Here is a 20,819-nt window from a genome sequence, read left to right as displayed (position 1 = left end):
CGTGCAAGAACCCGAAAAATAAGGCAGTCCCATAGAGTTCCAGCTCTCACGGGTTTCACTTTATTGTCTTCTTACTATGTCTCAAAATGTTCCTTTCTTTTTTTTTAATTAAACTCAAATTAGTTTTATAATTAGAAAACATAAAAACATTTTAAATTAAAAAAATTTTTTTATTTTAATTTTTTAAAAGTCTATATAATATTCAAGGAGCCCTGGTGGCAGAGCGGTTAAAGTTCTCGGTTCCTAAACAAAAGGTCAGAGGTTCGAAACCACTAGCTGCTCGGCAGGAGAAAGATGTGGTAGTCTGTTTCTGTAAAGATTACATTCTTGGAAACCATATGGGCAGTTCTACTCTGTCCTATAGGATCACTACGAGTTGGAATTGACTCCACGACAACAGATTTGGTTTTTGTTTTGTTTTGTTTTGAACAATATTTACGGCTATAGGATCCATGCTAGGAGAGGAGGGAGAAGAAAAGGATGGCATGGGCAGTAGGTACCACTAGAAGGTTTCAAAGCTTCTGGTCATCAACCATTTACACATAGGAAAAGATGTGGTTGAATCTGTAAGAGCCCGGTAAACAGGATCCAGACAGGGTGCTGAGGTTGGCTGGACCCAGGACTCAAATACCCAAAGGCTCAAGAGCTCAGAGAAAGACTACTTAAAAGGCTGAATATGTAAAACCAGCTGAGGCACATGATTGTAGCTGCTGATGAAGGTGAGGCAAAGAACCTTACAGGAGAAAGAAAGTATGAGAAAATTAGTGTAGCAGGCAGAAGTAGAAAACAGACAAATAGCCCACGCCACAATGACAAATTCAAGTTATCCAGAAACTTCCTATTCACCTACTATGGCAGGTACTTGGTATGCTGCTGTTTGGCATTATGTCTGCTCTCCCGTTCCATTAGGTAACTGTGTTTCTGATCCACCAGAATCTCTTCATTCACAGTCCTTGTTAATTATCAGACGACAAACACAGATGGCACCAATCAGGCCTGCCCAGCCTACAGGCTGAAGCCAGTTCCTGGGAAAGCTCGTGCTCCCTCTGCTGGTCAGCTCCACACAAGGACAAGAGAGCCTGTGTCCAAAGGAGACAACTTCACAAATCACAGGGACACACTTTTGTGTTCTCTATATAGTTAATTTCAGTGAGAAATCTGGGAACCATTTTCTCAAACTGCCACCTGAAAGAGACAATTCCAGACTGAAACAATGCCTTCCTTTGTTACACCAAAGGAAAACATTATAAAAACTGAAGTGTTGTGAGAAAATATTCCATCAAAAGCATTTTAAATTCAAATGATTTCATTTTATTACTTCATAAACAAGTAAAGGTATTCAGATGACTGCAACACTTAATATGACTATAAAGCTCCATTAGAGTTTTACTATTGCTGAAAACCCGAAAATCACTAAAACAAGTAATATTTGTACAGATTTTACAACTTACAAAAAGCTCTCACACTTATTTTCACACCTAATCCTCACAATGATCATCCTGTAAGTCAGCGAGAAGGGAAAAAGGCAGGACAAGCATTTCTGTTATCACTATTTTACAGATGCCGGAGCTGAGGTTCAAAGAGGTTACATGAGTCGCCTCAATCACGTAGCTACCAAGTAGTCCAGACTCCACAGAGGCCTCCTGACTCCAAATTCTATATTCTATTCAGTATACTATGCCAGCTCAGATGCTGATCTATAGGAAGTTTTCTAAAGACTTAGTTGGATTTTAGGCAGAGAGGTAAAAGACCTAAAAAATGTTTCTATAATACATTCCACTTTTCTTTCAAATATCACCAACATTTCAGATGCTGAACCCCAGATCTCAGGAGCTTGCATGATGGGGTTGTGCTTTGCCTTTAAAGAACATCAGTTTAACAGGGGAGCGGAAATCATAATTTCCTACAAGAGCCTACTAAAAATGGAATAAAGTTAATCACAGAATTTCTATGTGTGGCATGTCTATGCCCATAAAAAGTGAATTATCAGGCTCTGTGGCTTCTATCTTCACTCAGTCAACACTGTATACGCATCTGGGCTGGGAATTCTCAAGTTCTTGTCCTGCTTCCTTTTAAATCTTTACAATCTTGATGATTTTCCCCCTTATGAACAAAGCATTATGGATACTGCTCTACTGTAGTGCCAAGATAAAAATCATTATGCCAAAGCAGACAGTAAATACAGCTATAATCACAAAGGCCCCAAAACTAAACAGCAAGGTAGCAATGATTAAAAAAAAGGGGGGGGGGGGAATCAATTAGTTATATATAGTATGTCCCCAGGTAGCGCAAATGGTTAACATGCTCAGCTACTAACTGAAAGGTTGCAGGCTTGAATCCACCCAGAGGTGCCTTGGGAGAAAGCCCTGATGATCTAGTTCTGAAAAACCAGGCACTGAAAATCCTACAGAGCACAGTTCTATTCTAATATACACAGGGTCACCATGAGTCAGAATCAATTCAATTTTACTACTTGTTTGGGTTTTTTTGGTTTGCTATGGGCCATATATTGCTCTAAGTGTTTTCTATGTATCAACTCATTTAGTCCCCCCAAGAACGTATTTAACACATAACAAAATTGAGGCAAAGACAAGTTAAATAACTCTAGTTACTTTGGGTAACCAGAGTTACACAGCTAGTAAGTGATAAGTGTGAGATCTGAACCCAGGGAGTTTAACCCTTGAGTTCATCTATCTTCTTAAGCACTAAGCTATGCTGCCTATATAGCTGTTTTTTAAATTCAGCATTTTTATATTTACGGAAAAGTTGTGAATATCATATAGATGCCCCATACTTTCTCCTATCATTAACAACTTACATTAATATGGTACATTTGTCACAATTAATGAACCAATATTGATACATTATTATTAACTAAAGTCCATACTTTATTCATATTTCCTTAGTTTTTACCTAATGTCCTTTTTCTGTTTCAGGATCCCACCCAGGACACCGCATTACATTTAGTCATCATGTCTCCTAAGCTCCCCTTGGCTCTGAGGGTTTCTTAGACTTTCCTTTTTTTGATGATCTTGACAGTTTCGAGGAGTACTGTGGTTGTTGTTATTGTTAGGTGCCATCGAGTTGGTTCTGACTCATAGAGATTCTACGTACAACAGAATGAAACACTGCCTGGTCCTGCACAATCCTCACAATCATTGCTATGTTTGAGCACGTTGTTGCGGATACTGTGTCAATCCATCTTGTTGAGGTTCTTCTTCATTTTCACTGACCCTCTACTTTACTAAACACAAATGTCCTCCTCCAGGAACTGGTCCCGCCTCATAACATGTCCAAAGCACATGAGACAAAGTCTCGCCATCCTTGCTTCTAAAGAAATTTTGGCTGTATTTCTCCCAAGACGGATTTGTTTTTGCTCTTCTGGCAGTCCATGGTACATTCGATATTCTTCACCAACACCACAATTCAAATGCATTAATTCTTCTTCTGTCTTCCTCATTCATTGTCCACCTTCGTGTGCATATTAGGTGACTGAAAATAGCATGGCTTGGGTCAGGTGCACTTTAATACTCAAAGTGACATCTCTGCTTTTCAACACTTTAAAGAGGTCTTTGCACCAGATTTGCCCAATGCAATACGTCACTTGATTTCTTGACTGCTGCTTTCATGGATGTTGATTATGGGTCCAAGGAAAATGAAATCCAAGTAAAATAACATGAGGAGTACTGGTCAAGTATTTTTGTAGAATGTCTCTCACGTTGATTTTGTCCAATGTTGTTCTCATGATTAGACTGGAGAGGAAAACTTCAGGGGTAAAATGTCATTCTCATCACATCTTACCAAAGGTACATCCTATCAACATGATTATCACCACTGGATCTTGATCTTGATCTCTGGCTGAGGTAGTGTCTCAGGTTTCTCCACTGTGGAGTTAGGCCCTTTTCCCCCCTTCCATAAATTACTTTTGGAAGGAAGTCACTATGCACAGCCCACACTTAAGGAATGGGGAGTTATGAGTCACTTCTGCATGGAAGATTTGTCTCTTTTCCCACATTTGTTTATTCAGTAATTTATATTATTATGGACTCATGGATATTTATTTTATACTTTGGGTTATAATACAATACTACTTTATTTTGATGTTCAAACTGCTCTGCTTTAGCCATTGGGAGCTCTTTCAACTGGCTCTTGTGTTCCTTTGACATACCCCCATCATTGTGGGGTTTTTTAGGTGTACTTTCATTACTTTCTGAACTATAAGAAAACTGCTTTATTTTTCTAATATATACAAACAGAAGCCTGGGGATATGTGTGAGAATGGTTATTAACGGTGTGGGATAATGGTGCAAGGAACATAAAATTGGATCAGTCTGTGTTTATTGATATGGGCCCTCTAAGCACAGGTTCTTCATTCAATGTTTCAGCTTGATAAGTTAGAAAAGGATCTAATAGTTTATTTGGTTGGTTTAATGAAGCATGGATTAAACAGAGGCCTACAATAAATCAAGCTGAAATGCCAGACCTGCCTTAAAAGATACCAAATGCTTAGGGAAATTGGCATGTTAGAGTGTTTTTATCAGGTTGGAGCCACAGACCCATCCACAAAGTGCCCAGAGGACACATCTTTTACCACAACAGTGAGAAATACACTTGTGAAGGGAGCCCCAGCATCCTTGAAGACTGCTGCGATTGCTGTTTTATGTAAGTCAGATTTAACAGTGGGAATTGCTTTAACTACAATGGGGCTGATTAGACTCAGTGGTAGTAGGGGCCAAATGGCAGCACTTAATCGGCAAAGACCAAGTGGGCATGGTTACTGTAATGGACAGCAGAGTCAATGCAGTAAAAAGAGTGACTCATATGGACTTATGACATTGGTTACTTAGTCATGCCATCCCTAGGAGTGAAACAGATGGGAAATCTAGTAAATACTTACTTGCTCTGTACAAGCCAAAGAATTCTAGGTCAAGTGAATGGCAGTTTAACTTGAATTGCCATAAGAGACAGTCAAGGCCCTTCAATCAATTCCCAGACTTGAGCCAGGTTACGGGGAAGCCTCATCCCTTTGAGGAAGAACCCCACTGCAGTACCAAAAATTTATACTGTTAATCTCTCTCCCAGCCTCCCACGAAAGGATCCATAGATGGGCTTTTACAAGAGTGACTGTTCACTAGAGAAAGGAAATAATCAGACTTTTCGAGGATTACTGGGTACTGGCTCTAAACTAATTCCAGGAGACACAAAATGTCACTGTGACCCACTATATAGAGGTCAGGTCCACCTCACAATGAGTCCAGTGGGTCCCCATATCCATCCTGTAGTGATTTCCTCACTTCCAGAATGCATAATTGGTATAGATATACTGAGCAACTGGCAGGACCCCTACAATGGATCCCTGACACTTGAAGTAAGGGCTATTATGGTAGAAAAAGCCAAGGAAAAGCCATTAGAACTACCCATACCTAGGAAAATAGTAAACCAAAAGTAATACCACACTACTGGAGGGGTTTCAGAGATTAGTGCCCCCATCAAGGACCTGAAGGATGTGTAGGGGTAGTGATTCCCACCACATCCCCATTCAACTAGCTTATTTGGTCTGTGCAAAAAACAGATGAATCTTGGAGAATGACAGTGGATTATCGTAAACTTAACCAGGTGGTGACTTCAATTTCAGCTGCTGTTCCAGATGTGGTTTCATTGTTTGAGCAAATTAATACATCTCCTGGTACCTGGTGTGCAGCTATTGAGCCGGCCAATGTCTGTTTCTCGATTCCAGTTTCGAAGAAACACCAAAAGCAGTTTGCCTTTAGCTGGCAAGGCCAGTAACATACCTTCAGAGTCCTGTCTCAGGGCTGTATCAAATCTCCCGCCCTGTGTCATAATTTGGTCTGCAAGAAACTTGATCGTCTTTCCTTCCCACAAAACATCACACATCACACTGGTCCATTACATTGATGACATTATGTTGACTGGGCCTAGTAGGGAAGAAGTATCAATGACTCTGGACATACTGCTGAGACAGCTGTGTGCTAGAGGGTGGGAAATTGAGGTGCCTTCCACTTCAGTGAAACTTCTAGGGATCCAGTGGTGTAGGGCATGTCGAGACACTCCTTTTAACATGAAGCCTAAGTTGTTACATCCCAACCCTCCTACAACTAAAAAGAGGTACAGTGCCTGCTTGGCCTCTTTGGATTTTAGAGGTAACAATCCCTCATTGTTATCAAGTGACTCAAAAAGCTGCTAGTTTTGAGTGGGGCCTAGAACAAGAGAAGGCCCTGCAAGAGGTTCAGCTGCCACATAAGCTGTTCTGCCACTTGCGGTATATGATCTAGCCAATTCAATGGTTCTGGAAGTGTCAGTGGCAGATAGAGATGCTGTTTTGAGTCTTCGGCAGGCCCCTATTGGTGAATCACAGCACAGACCCTTAGGATTCTGGAGCAAAGCTCTGCCATCCTCTGCAGATAACTACTCTCCTTTTGAGACACAGTTCTTGCCTTGTTACTGGGCCTCAGTAGAGACCAAATGCTTAACCATGGGCCACCAGGCCTAAGCTGCCCATCATGAACTAGGTGTTGTCTGACCTACAGAGTCATAAAGTTAGACGTGCACAGCAGCACTCCGTCATTAAAAGGAAGTGGTATAAACGAGGTCAGGCTCAAGCAGGAATTGAAGGCACAAGTATGCTACATAAGGAAGTGGTCCAAGTGCCCAAGGTACCCACTCCCATCATGTTACCTTCCATCTCCCAGTCTGCACCTATGGCCTTGATATGCAGGTACCTTTCTGAGACCTCCCTAAAGGACAGTGGTGAAGGGAAATCCTCCCTGTAGGCAGATCTTCAAGCACAGCACCTAGCTGTTCATTTTGCTTGGAAGGAGAGATGGCCAGATGTACGACTGTATACTGATTCATAGGCTGTGGCCAATAGTTTGGCTGGATGATCAGGGACTTGGAAGGAACATGAGTGCAAAATTGGTGACAAGGAGGTATGAAGAAGAGGCATATGGACAGACCTCTCTGCATGGGCCAAAGAACTGAAGATACTTGTGTCTCATGGCAGTGCTCCCAAAGGATGACCTCTGCAGAGGAGGATTTTAACACTCAAGTGGATAGGATGAGGTGTTCTGTGGATACCAGTCAGCCTCTTTCCTCAGCCACTCCTGTCACTACCCAAAGGACTCATGAATAAAGTGGCCACAGTGGCAGGGATGGAGGTTATGCATGGGCTAAGCAACACAGACTACCACTCACCAAGGCCAACTTGGTTACAGCCACTGCTGAGTGCCAATCTACCAGCATGCCAGAGACCAACACTGAGTTCCTATTATGGCACCATTCCTAGGGGTGATTAGCCAGCAACCTCATGACAGGTTGATTACACTGGACCACTTCCATCATGGAAAGGGTAGTGTTTTGTTCTAACTGGATAGACACTTACTCTGGATACAGATTTACCTTCCCTGTATGCAATGTTTCTGCCAAAACTATCATCTGTGGACTTACAGAATGCCTTATCCACCATCATGGCATCCCATACAGCATTGCCTCAGATCAAGGGAGTTACTTCACAACAAATGAAGTGCGGCAATGGGCCCATGTTCATGAAATTCATTGGTCTTACCATGTTCCCCATCATCCTGAAGCAGCTGGCTTGATAGAATGATGAAATTGTGTCTTCTAAAGACACAACTAAAGTACTAGCTAGGTGGCAATACCTTGCACAGCTGGGGCAATGTTTTCCATAGGCTGTATATGCTCTAAAATAGCATCCAATACATGGTGCTGCTTCTCCCATAGCCAGGATTCATGGGTCCAAGAATCAAGGGGTAGAAATGGAGGTGACACCACTCACTATTACCTCTAGTGATCCACTCAAAAAATTTTTGCTTCCTGTCCCCACAACCCTATGCTCTGCAGATCTAGAGGTCTTAGTTACAAAGGGAGGAATGCTCCCACCAGGAGACAAAACACTGATTCCACTGAACTGGAAATTAAGAATGCCACCCAGCCACTTTGGGTTCCTCATGCTTCTGGACCAATAGGCAAAGAAGGGAGTTACTGTATTGGCTGGTATGATTGATTCTGATTACCAAGGAGAAATAGCACTGATATTACATAATGGAAGTAAAGAAGAGCATGTCTGGAATACAGAATATCCCATAGGACATCTCTTAGTACTACCACGTCCTATGATTAAAGTCGATGGGAAACTACAGCAACCCAATGTCAACATGACTAGTAATGGTCCAGACTCTTCTGGAATGAAGGTTTGGGTCAACCCACGAGGTTGATAAATATATACATATACATGTATATATATAGGGTCACTATGACTTGTAATCAACTCGATGGCCACAATTTATGTATCTATATATTTATCTATATATATACATATACTGTCATGGATTGAATTATGTCCCCCCAAAAATGTGTTTATCAACTTGGTAGTCCATGATTCCCAGTATTGGGTGGTTGTCCTCCATTTTGTGATTGTAATTTTACGTTGAGAGGATTAGGGTGGGATTGTAACACCACCCTTACTCAGGTCACCTCCCTGATCCAATGTAAAGGGAGTTTCCCTGAGGTGTGGCCTGTGCCATCTTTTATCTCTCAAGAAATAAAAGGAAAGGGAAACAGGCAGAGAGCTGGGGACCTCACGCTATCAAGAAAGCAGCACCGGGAGCAGAGCGCATCCTTTGGACCCAGGGTGTCTGCGCCTGAGTTCCTCGACCAGGGTAAGTTTGAGGACACCCTGAATTTGGACTTGTAACCTACTAGACTGTGAGAGAATAAATTTCTCTTTGTTAAAGCCATCCACCTGTGGTATTTCTGTTATAGCAGCACTAGATATCTAAGACAGAATTTGGTACCGAGAGTGAGGTGCCACTCTAATAGATACCTAAAATGTGGAAGTGGTTTTGAAACTATGAATGGATAGAGTTGCGACAGCAGCAGAGAACCAGCACAGCAGAGAACCTGCGGTAGCAGAGAAGCAGCAACAGCAGAGAACCAGCAGCCGCAGAATCAGGAGACCAGCACGAGATGGTGCTGGAGCCAACCCACAGAGCGAGAGAGCTGAGTGCAGGAGGCTTCCTGGCAGAGTGGGACACCTTCAGGCACTTATCAGTGGAGCTACTGAGCTTTGGAACACTTGCCCCAGCAGGGCAGATGTGGGCATGAGACCCAAGGAGCCTAAAAAAAAAAACGCCAAGAAATCAGGAAACAGAAGCTAAAGAGACAGAGACCACAAGAAGCTGAGCTGCCTCAATCTCAAAAGGTATGGCCATGACCTCAGGGGTTTCAAAGGGTGGAGCCACGGCCTCTGGTGTTTCTAAGGGTGGAGCTGCCACTCACGCTATGAGAATTGTACACCTAAAGCTGAGGGAGCAGACGTGCTGTCCCAGTGGGCCTGGAAGGCAGAGCTGAAGCCCAGGGTCCGGGGCCTCCACTCAGAATCTGGAGAGTGTGGCCAATACCTAGAGGCTAGAAGGCAGGGCCATTGTGTAAATTGTCTCAGGGAACAGAGAATTATTTTCAAAGCTTTGAGGGCTAATGTAATGTGTTCTGCGGACTTGCTTGGTGCCTGTTATCCCTTCTTTTCCTCCAGTTTTTCCCACTTGTAACGGAAATGTCTAGCTTTTGGCTGTTCTGCCATTATACCCTTGGAAGCAGATAACTTGTATTCTAGATTTCACAGATGAAGAGGAATTTTTGGATTTTGGACTTAGAGTTTAGACTTTTGCTATGATATGATGGGGTGACTAGGTTTTACATGCTGTGAGGATGTGATTTTTTGGGTGCCAAAGGGTGGAATGTCATGGATTGATTATGTCCCCCCAAAAATGTGTGTATCAGCTTGGTAGGCCATGATTCCCAGTATTGGGTGGTTGTCCTCCATTTTGTGACTGTAATTTTATGTTGAGAGGATTAGGGTGGGATTGTAACATCACTCTTACATCACCTCTCTGATCCAATGTAAAGGGAGTTTCCCTGGGGTGTGGCCTGCCCCACCTTTTCTCTCTCAAGAGATAAAAAGGGAAGCAAGCAGCAAGTTGGGGACCTCATTCCACCAAGAAAACAGCACCAGGAGCAGAGCACGTCCTTTGGATCTGGGGTCCCTGTGCCTGAGAAGCTCTTCAATCAGGGGAAGTTTGAGGACAAGGAACCTTCCTCCAGAGCCAACAAAGAGAAAAAGCCTTCCCCTGGAGCTGACACCCTGAATTTGAGATATATATATATACACAAATATCTTTATCCCCCCTCCCTTTACTCCATTACTTATAAAATACAAGATATAAATGGGGCTAGCGCTTTTTCAGTTGTGTGCATGTTACTTGTATCATGTTAGATATAGGTATGAGTTTATAACTGCCTTTATTCAGAGACTACATGTAGTTTAAGGAGACATGTACAGGTGCCAAGTTGACAAGGGGTGGATTGTGATGTTAAGGTTAAGAGTCAACATGGCTAGGCCATGATTCTCAGTGGTTTGGCAGATATTATGTAATCATCCTCCATTTTGTGATCTGATGTGAGCAGCCAATCAGCTGAAAGGGATGTTTCATTGGGGGCGTGGCCTGCATCCAATATATTGCCTTCTCAATCCTACATTCAACTTGTCATCCTCTGACCTCCTGTTCTTGGGACTTGAGACAGCAGCCTGTCGTCTGACTTGCAGATTTTGGGATTTACAGCTCCCACAGTCCTGTGAGCCAGCAGCCTGCTGTCTAACCTGCTGATTTTGGATTTGTCAGCGCCTGCAACCACGTGAGTCAGGAGAAGCTTCCACCCTGATACCAGACCTATGGACTTGAGACTTGCCAGGCTCCAAAACTACATGAACCATTTCTTTGAAGTTAAACTCTCTACGTATATATTTATATATATGCTTCACTGGTTTTGCTCCTCTAGAGAACCCAGCATACCACCTATAAACATTATTATACGTATCCATCTTTATCTATATTTAGCTAAACACAAGTTCATAGTTCACATGGATCATCCTAGCCTTTCTCTCTTGCTTATCTGTATCCTCCCACTACAACATTAAGAAACGTGGCCCCTACCATTCATCACGCATGTAGCAATTGTTCAATTACTATACAAGTATATAGTGATTTCAGAATTGTTAACTGTACTCCTGTGGGAAACAACTTTACCAACCAACCAGGGTACAGTGCTTATGTGTAGTTGTTCCTTTAGTATTACAGACTCCACTCATTTCCATAGTTACATAGGTCTGCACATTTTCTGCTCACCCCCGTCAGTGAGGCTGTTTCAAACATTTATAAAACAGACTTCTTTGTCATAGTCTGCATTCCATTCTGGGATCCTCCTTCTATGTCCTAAATAAACTTGTAAAATTTTATACATTAAGGCTCATTCTTTGTGCTGTAAAGTTGTATGTGTTTTGACAATGTATACTATCATGTATCCACCACTACAGTATCATACAGAATAGTTTCACTGCCCTAAAAAATCCCCATTGTGCTTCACCTAATCAACTCTTCCTTCTCCCTAAGACCCCTGTTGCATTTTCCTAACAGAGAATGTACTCAATTATCGTTGCCACTAATCCTTTCCTCTTACAATTTACAAAACACGTTCACATTTATGACTTGTGTGATTCTCACTTCAATCCTGAGTATTTCCACTGAGCAGATGATTGAACTCAGAGAGAATAAGTGGCTTGCTTGGTCAAGACCTCACTAAGTGGTGATGCTGGCACTAGAACTTATGCCTTGGACTCCCTGTATGATGATGCTCTTTCCACGATACAACTCTGCTTCCTTGTTGCAGTAGGGAGGGGAGGAAGCTGTGAATAGGAACAAGAGGAAGAAGAGAAGAGAGAAATGGTGGTAAGTGACCATTTAAATCATAAACTTACATAAAGCTAACACGAAGATTTACCCCAAAATATAAGAAAGCTGAATTTCAGTTTCAGGAATTCCAGGTAATTTGATGAATCTGACACCTTAAAATTCTTTCTATTATAAAATGCCCTAAAAGTCTGGATAAATACATTTAAATATGTATACCCAGTAAACCAACCCAGTGCTGTTGAGTCGATTCCAACTCATAGCGACCATATAGGACAGAGTAGAACTGCCCTATTAGAGTTTTCTATATATATATATATATATGTATACACATACACACGTGTATATCATGTTAAAACCCTTCCGTTATGAAGTTTTTTATTTAAAAAAAAATTTTTTTTGATGGTATGTGTTTTCAGTTTTGGAATGCATACTTACGAATTGAGTGTGTTTAAACTTTTGGTTGCTGAGTATGCACTTGGAGAAATATGATCTGGCAATACAATTTGCCAATGAGACTAGTAGCATCGTGGCGCCACCGATCTGTGGCATGACAGTATGCCAATGCAAACTAGAGGTATAATTTATCGTGGGCGCCTTTCCAAAACAAACTCATCAGGGCTCTCTAACTATCACACAGGAAAGCCATAATTATGCTTGCAAGCTTTATCTCACAGAAATAAATGAAAAAAAGCCAAAAGTCTACAAAACTAACACATCCGAGAAGCATCACCTAATAAAATGGTCAACCTATACAACAATGAGGCTCCCAGTCCAGTCTGCTGAGCTTTACCCATTTCAAAGGGACCTACCTCTCACTAAATGCATTAGAACCAGAATAATGCCTTGCCAACGAAGCCCACAGGCATAAAAAGTTGCTGACAAATCACTTATGGCAATGGTAATGAAAGAGTTATTAAACGCATCACTGAGCCAGCAAGAAAAAAAAAGAAATCCTCAGAGACCAAAAGCTAACAAAAGTCCAAAGAACTGAATGAGCACTGAAGCCATCAGCTGCTCAAATCCCACAACATGTAAAAAACAAAACATACCACAAGGGCTTATCTAAATAAACTCAAGTTTGAATTAACATTAGAAAATATACTCATATAATTCATCACTTTATCAGATTAAAGGGAAAAAAATCTGATTACCTCTGTAGATAGAGAAAAGCATTTGATAAAATTCAACACCCATTCATGATTTAAAATCAAATAAACAAAAGTTTTAGGAAATGCAAAGTGGAGGAGAATTTCATTAACCACATGAAGGTAGCTGCCAAAAACCTACAGTGTTAATAGTGAAACATTAGCAGTATTTCCTTTATACACATGAATAAGACAAAGGTGTCCACTATCACTAGTTCTATTCAACAATACACTGGAAGTACTGGCCAGCACAGTAAGAAAATAAATTAAAGGGAAAATGGTGAGTAGGAGGCAATGAAACTCTCAAAATTTGCTGAGGATATGATTATTTGCATTAAAAAAAAATCTGATGAACTTCAATCTCATTCACCTTAAAAAAAACAAATGACAATTATTACTATTAAAAAGAAAAATTTGCAAGGCTGCTGAGTCGACATACAAAAAGAGTTAATTGCATTTTTACATACTAGAAATAATTAGAAAATCTAATTTAAAAATATACCATTTACAACACTGCATATAATATACATAGGAAGTCGTAAAATATGTAAATCCTTTAAGGAGAAAATCATAAAACTTCATTGAGAGATATTAAAAAAGTTCTAAATAAAAGGAGTGATATATATTCTTTATCTCAAGAATAGATTTGATGCATTGAACAGTAATGATCAAAGACCAGATGAGTTGTGGAATGACATCATACATGAAGACAGCAATAGTTCATTAAAAATACAGGAAAGAAAGAAAACCAAAATGGATGTCAGAAGAGACTGAAACTTGCTCTTGATGGTAGGGTAGCTAAAGTGAATGGAAGAAATAATGAACTAAAAGAGTCAAAGAGAAGATTTCAAAGGGTGGATCAAGAAGACAAAGTATTATAATGACATGTGCAAAGACGTAGAGTAAGAAAACCAAAAAGCAAGAATACGATTGGCATTTCTCAAGCTGAAAGAACTGAATTAAAAATTCAAGCCTGGAGTTGCAATACTGAAGGATTCTACTAGGAAAATACTGAACGATGCAAGAAGCATCAAAAGAAGACGGAAGAAATACGGAGTCACTATACCAAAAAGAACTGGTTGACATTCAACCATCTCAGGAAGTAGCATATGATCAAGAACCAATGGTACTGAAGGAAGAAGGCCAGATTGCACTGAAGGCATTGGTGAAAAACAAGGCTCCAGGAATTCACAGAATACCACTTGAGAGGTTTTAAAACAAACGGATGCAGCGCTGGAGGTGCTCACTCGTCTATGACAAGAAATTTGGAAGACAGCTATCTGCCCAACCCACTGAAAGAAACCTATATTTCCGTTCACTCCAAAGAAAGGTGATCCAACAGAATATGGAAATTAGCGAACAATATCATTAATGTCACACACAAGTAAAATTGCTGAAGATCATTCAAAAGTGGTTGCAGCAATACATTGACAGAGAACTGCCAGAAGTTCAAGGCGGATTCAGAAGAGGACTTGGAACCAGAGATATCACTGCTTATGTCAGATGGATATTGGCTGAAAGCAGAGAATACCAGAAAGAAATTTATCTGTGTTTTAGTGACTACGCAAAGGCATTCAACTGTGCGGATCATCATAAATTATGGATAACATCGAGGAGAATGGGAATTCTAGAAATGTGCTAATGAGGAACCTGTAGATAGACCAAGAGGCAGTCATTTAAACAGAAAAAGGGGATACTGTGTGGTTTAAAGTCAGGAAAGGTATATGTCAGGGTTGTATCTTTTCATCATATTCAATCTGTATGCTAGCAAATAATCCAAGAAGGTGAACTATATGAAGATTGTGGCATCAGGAATAGAAGACAACTCATTAACAAACAACCTTCAATATATAGATGATACAACCTTGCTTGCTGAAAGCGAAGAGGACCTTAAGTACTTACTGATAAAGATCAAAGACTACAGCCTTCAGTATGAATTGTATCTCAACATAAAGAAAACAAAAATCCATATAACTGGACCAATAAGCAACATGATAAACAGAGAAAAGACTGAAGTTATTAAGGATTTTTTACTTGGATCTACAATCAACACCCATGGAACCAGCAGTTAAGAAATCAAACCATGTATTGCACTGGACAAATCTACTACAAAAGACCTCTTTAAAGTGTTTAAAAAGCAAAGATGTCACTTTGAGGACTAAGGTGCTCCTGACCCAAGCCATGGTATTTTCAATCACCTCATACGCATGTGAAAGCTGAACAATGAATACAGAAGGCCGAAGAAGAATTGTTGCCTTTGAATTATGTTGCTGGTGAAGAACATTGAATATAGCATGGATTGCCAGAATAACAGTCTTAGAAGAAGTATAGGTAGAATGCTCCTTAGAAGCAAGGATGGGGAGACTTTGTCTCACATACTTGGGACATTTTATCAGGAGGGACCAATCCCTGAAGGAGGACATCATGCTTGGTAAAGTATAGGGACAGCGAAAAAGAGGAAGACCCTCAACGAGATGGCTTGACACAGTGGCTGTAACAATGGTCTCAAGCATAACAATGATTGTTAGGATGAGGCAGGACCAGATGGTGTTTCTTTCTGTTGTACCTGTACAGGGTCGTGCTCTGAGTTGGAACCCACTCGTCCGCACTTAACAATAGTCTTCATAGACAGGTAATTTGATATGGTAAAGACACTATCAGTTCTCTCAAACTGATTACAGATTTAATGCTGAATCAAAATCCCAACAAGGTAACTGTGGAATTTAAGCTGATTTTAAAACATATATGAAAGCGCAAATAGTCAAAAAAAAAAAAAAAAGGTAAGATACTCCTGAAGAAGAGGAATAAGGTGAAGACTTGCCCTACCAGCTACCAAGCCTTATTATAAGTGTAGTTATTAAGTGGTCTAGTATTAGCCCAAGGATAGAAAATTATAACTGAGCAGAAAACAGAGCCTAGAAATAGATCCAACCATATTTGTAAACTTGATGCATGACAGAGTTAGTGTTCCTCTCCCCTCCACATACCATGTATAATCGCCTCCCTTTATGTAGGGACAGGACCTGTGAATACTGTGGGATAATCTCTCCCCGATTAGGTTACTTTAATATGACTCCATCTTAGCCTTGAAGAAGCAAGTTGCCATGTTGTGGAGAGGGCTGGGCAGGAAAAAGTGGTGATCTATAGGAAGTAAGTGTTAGTCTTATAACTGCAAGGAACTGAAGTCTACCAACAACTGGTGAGGCTGCAAGAGGACCTCGTGTCTCGGATGAGATGGTAGCCTTAGCTGATCACAAAATTGCAGGTTTGTGAGACCTGAACAGAGAACCCAGACTTCTTATCTACAGGACTATGAGATAATAAATACATGCTGTTTTATGTCATCAAGACTGAAGGCATGGTATTTTCAATTGCATTTCTCATACGCAAGCGAAAGCTGGACAATGAAAAAGGAAGACTGAAGACAAACTGACTGATTCAAACTGTGGTGTTGGCGAAGAATATTAAATATACAATGGACTGCCAGAAGAAGGAATAAATTTGCGCTGGAGTAAGTACACAGCCAGAATGCTTCGTTAGAAATGAGGATGATGAGACTTCGTCTCACTTACTTTGGACATATCATCAGCAGGAACTAATTGCTAGAAAAAGACATCATGCTTGGTAAAGTAGAGGGTCAGCAAAAAAGAGGGAGACCGTCAAAGAGATGGACTGAAACCATAGCTGCAACAATGGGCTTAAACACAGCAATGACTATGAGGATGTTCAGCACCAGGCAAAATTTTGTTCTGTTATACATAAGATTGCTATAAGTCAGAGCAGCCTGGACAGCACCTAACAACAACAACAATTTGTTACACAACAATAGAAAACTAATGCCCTCCTTAAGATGTGTACCAGGAGACAGGTATAAGAATACCTATAGCAGCACTTTTCTAGGTAGAAAAGCTTGACAGATAACAAAATCCCAGCCAGTAGAAAATGGATAAACAAACTGTAGTAAATCTATACAATGGAATATTACACAGTAGTAAAAATAAATGAACAGATCAAGTGTAATCTTGAAAAAATAGGCAAGTTGTAGAGAAGTACATACATTCAGTATGATTCACATCATATGACGCTCAAAAACATTCAAAACTGAACAATATGTTATGTATACAAAGAGGAAGGAGGGGTCCAGGAACTGGTAGGGGTATAGAGGGGTCTTGAAAGTTTTAGGTAATGTTCTGTTATGTTTTGTTTTAAAGCTGATAACAGATATATGGGTATTCATTTTATAATTATTATTTATACATTAAGGAGCCTTGGTGGCACAGTGGTTAAGAGCTCAAAAGGGTCTGCAAAAGGTCTGCAGTTCGAACCTACCAGCCACTCCACAGGAGAAAGATGTGGTAGTCTGCTTCACTAAAAATTATAGGTCGGAAAACCTATGGGGCAGTTCTACTCTGTCGTATAACGTCGCTATGAATTGGAATCAACTCAACGGCAATAAGTTTGGGTTTTTGGTTATTTATACATTATGCTCTTTGTACATAGTCTTTTGAATAAATACTTTTTCTAATAAGATAGAAGAATGGTTTGAAAACTTTACTATCAATTCCTTAAACCAAAATCTTTTGGGACTTTGAATATGGACGTACTTACTATATCATCAGACAAATATTAGAATACACAGAGAAAAAGAAACATAAGAGCCAAATTTGTGGTCAAAAGGCTCAATAATTTTAAAATAAACCCAAAAGTGATTTTCACCTGGGCTACTGCCAACTGTCTACTAACCAGTCTCCCTGTTTCACTCTTGTTTCTGATGCTGTACCCAACCATTTTTTAAAAGGGAACACAGTATCACTCTAACGATTTTCCCATCATATTACCATGGCTCCCCATGCTCTGGTTCCTGCCTACTTTTGGGATCTGATTTTGTTCCACTCTTTCCACATGCTCCAGCCACAGAATCGATCCTAATGTTCTGTAGCACTAACAGCTATGATGCTAACATGTACATTTAACAGAATTCACGCATCATTTCATTGGCATTACAGCATGAGTAGTGCCTTGCTTCTCATTTCTTTTGGGGAGTTTGAGATTTTTTTTTTTTTTTTGGCATTTTGTTTTACTGTGATTTTACTTGATTCTTCTCTTTTCCTCATCCTTAATATCTATCTACATGTCCAACTATAGGACAGGTAGTTGTAGTCCTGTCTACTAAACCAAAACATATTCTGAATCTGTTCATTTCTCTCCACCTCTTCTGCTACTTCCGTAGTCCAAAACCTTTATCTGGACCAATGCAGGAGCCACCTGTCTCCTTGGTTCCATTCTTGCCCCCTGACTGTATATTCTCTACACTATAGCCATAATGATCTTCTAAGACAACTTAGATCATGTCACTCCCCTTCTTCAAAATCTCCCGTGGCTTCCCATCACAACAGAATACATTCCAGAATTCCTTACCATGGCCCACAGGCCCAGCGTGACTTGGCCCAGCTTACCTCTCAACTTCAATTCCCTCTTTCTCACTAAAAAGCCACATGGCCTTCTGATAGTTTTAGAATAAGCCAAGCTTGCTATTGCCTTGGGGACTTTGCACTCAATGATTCCTCTGCCCAAACCACTCTTTTTCAAAAAATTTTTGGTGAAAATGTACACAGCAGAACATACACTTACTCAACAATTTCTGCAAGTACATTTCAATGGCATTGCTTACATTCTTCACATTGTGCCACATTTTACACTGTCTCTACCCATATTGTTTCATTGCCATCGTCTTAGATTTACTACCCCCTAAACTTCTCGCTGGAGCCCTGGTAGCGTAATGGCTAAGAGCTTGGCTGCTAACAGAAAGGTCGGCAGTTCAAATCCACTAGCCATTCCTTGGAAAATCTATGGGGCTGTTCTACTCTGTCCTGTGGTTGCTATGAGTTGGAACTGACTCAACGGTACCTAACAACAAAACCTCTCATCAAGAAGCCCTAGTGGCACACTGGTTAAGCACTCGGCTGTCAATTGAAAGGTTGATGGTCCACCAGCAGTTTCATGGGAGAAAAGACCTGATGATCTGCTCCCGTGAAGATTTCAGTCTAGGAAACCCTGAATGGCAGTTCTACTCTGTCCTGTAGGGTTGCTATGAGTCTGTATCAACTCAAAGACACGCAACAGTAACAAACTCCTCATACATACTTTATAGTTACTTTGCAGTCAATTTGGTCAATTTGCATTTAGCGTCAATTTGATCTCATATAATTAATTCTTTAAAGCAGCACAATGCTCAAGGTGAACATTTTTTTACTAATTCAGCTAACTAAACTGTTGTTTAGTTTAAAGACGACTTCAGAGAACAATTTCAGTTAAAGGTTTAAAGATTTTCTCAGGGCAATAGGTCTGGCGGTTCCTCCAGCCTCAGTGGGTGCCTGGACCACTCTTACCTCAGATATTTGTAGATTGGCTCCTTCTCATCATTTAAGGCTCAAATCAAAAGTTCCCTCTTCAGAGGCCTTCCCTTACCACCCTGACTAAAGCAGGTCCTCCAACTACTCTAGCACATCACCCTGTTTTATTTCTTCACAGCACTTATCACTACAGGCAGTTTGTGGGTTAGAGATTACGAATGTCTGCCTTACAAGACAACTCATGCTTGCCCTTTAGTGCTATGTAAATTTGCCCTCACTTTGAAACCACTGAACCAACCCCTACTAGCAACAAAGTCTTCATCACAATCACATTCACTTGCTGCACATGCAGCTTTTTAAATCATTGAAAATGCTTCGAGCCTTTTTCTTGCACTAATATAAGGCTAAATTAGATCCGTATGCACCTGTTCCAACTTACCTACAAATTCGACTCAAAAACAGTTAGGAATGGATCTGGTTCGTAATCCAGGGACTGCCTGTACCTGAAAGTCTTGTTCTTTAATCTACTTATTTATTGTCATCTAGTTGACTCCAACTCATGGTAACCCTACGTGTGTCAGACTGTGCACCACAGGGTTTTCAATGGATGATTTTTTGGAAGTAGAATCACCTGGCCTTTCTTCTGAGGCACCTGAGTAGACTTAAACCGCCAATCTTACAGTTAGCAGCAAGCTCATTAACTGTTTGTACCACCCAGGGACTCCTACTTGCTTATTTATTGTCTATCTCCAAGTAGGGACCTTGCCTATCCTGTTCACTGCTATATCTTACACCAAAACAGTTCCCAGCAGTCTGTAGATAAATGATAATTACATGTTGAATAAATGACCTCCTGTGACCTTGGTTCAAATTTCTCTAACATCTCTGAACAAACGCTGAAGTTTAATAACCTGAGTGTTTTATGTATTGATTCAGTTATATTTCTTTAAACAAAGTATGTGAAGGAAAAGCATCTTATTAACTTCTGAAATCATATTTCCTCTTCCTTTTCTTTAAACTATCATGTCTAGGATGGTTAAGTATTCTGTAAACATCACATAGACACAGAAATGAAAAAAAGGAACCAATGTTTGTTCTATGTCCAAAACTGAGAGAAGTCAATTCCAAATCCCGAACTGGCACTGGGGATATCTACTTTACCTTCAACAAATGGAAAATACCTACAGGAAGTCCCTGGGTTACAAACGAGATCCGTTCCTGGGTCTGTAAGTAGAATTTGTAGGTAAGTCAGAACAGGTGCATACAGTTCCTACTTAGCCTTACTTTAGTCCAAGGAAAGGCTGAAAGCTTTTTCAACGATTTAAAAGCTGCACATGCAACAAGCGACGGTGATTATGCTGAAAAATTGGTTGCTAGCAGGGATTGGTTCAGTGATTTCAAAGTGAGGGCCAATGTACGTAACATTAAAGGGCAAGTACAAGTTGTCCGAGTTGTCCGTAAGTCGGACACTTGTAACCCTAGAACTGCCTTACTTTACATGTGGAACTGTTGGGAATTTAAAATTTTAAAGTTATATC

At 40.5% G+C, this 20,819-nt stretch overlaps 1 protein-coding gene across 5 annotated transcripts in view; it reads right to left on the bottom strand.

The window, feature by feature from the left end:
• METTL8 (methyltransferase 8, tRNA N3-cytidine) overlaps positions 1-20,819 on the bottom strand; it is a 117,034-nt gene that overhangs the window by 93,407 nt on the left and 2,808 nt on the right. Inside the window, exon 1 of one of the 5 annotated variants that reach the window (XM_064287004.1) lies at positions 847-12,028. The exons of the other annotated variants lie outside the window; for them this stretch is intronic. The gene's annotated coding sequence lies outside the window, so the exon portion shown is untranslated. Of the gene's footprint in view, positions 1-846; positions 12,029-20,819 lie in introns of those variants that run through there. 5 annotated transcript variants of the gene reach the window in all.

Source organism: Loxodonta africana, chromosome 6 (genome assembly GCF_030014295.1).
Source record: "Loxodonta africana isolate mLoxAfr1 chromosome 6, mLoxAfr1.hap2, whole genome shotgun sequence".
NCBI classification, from domain to species: Eukaryota; Metazoa; Chordata; class Mammalia; order Proboscidea; family Elephantidae; genus Loxodonta; species Loxodonta africana.
The sequence above is the reverse complement of the archived record's forward strand: the minus strand, read 5'-3'. Positions and strand labels throughout refer to the sequence as shown.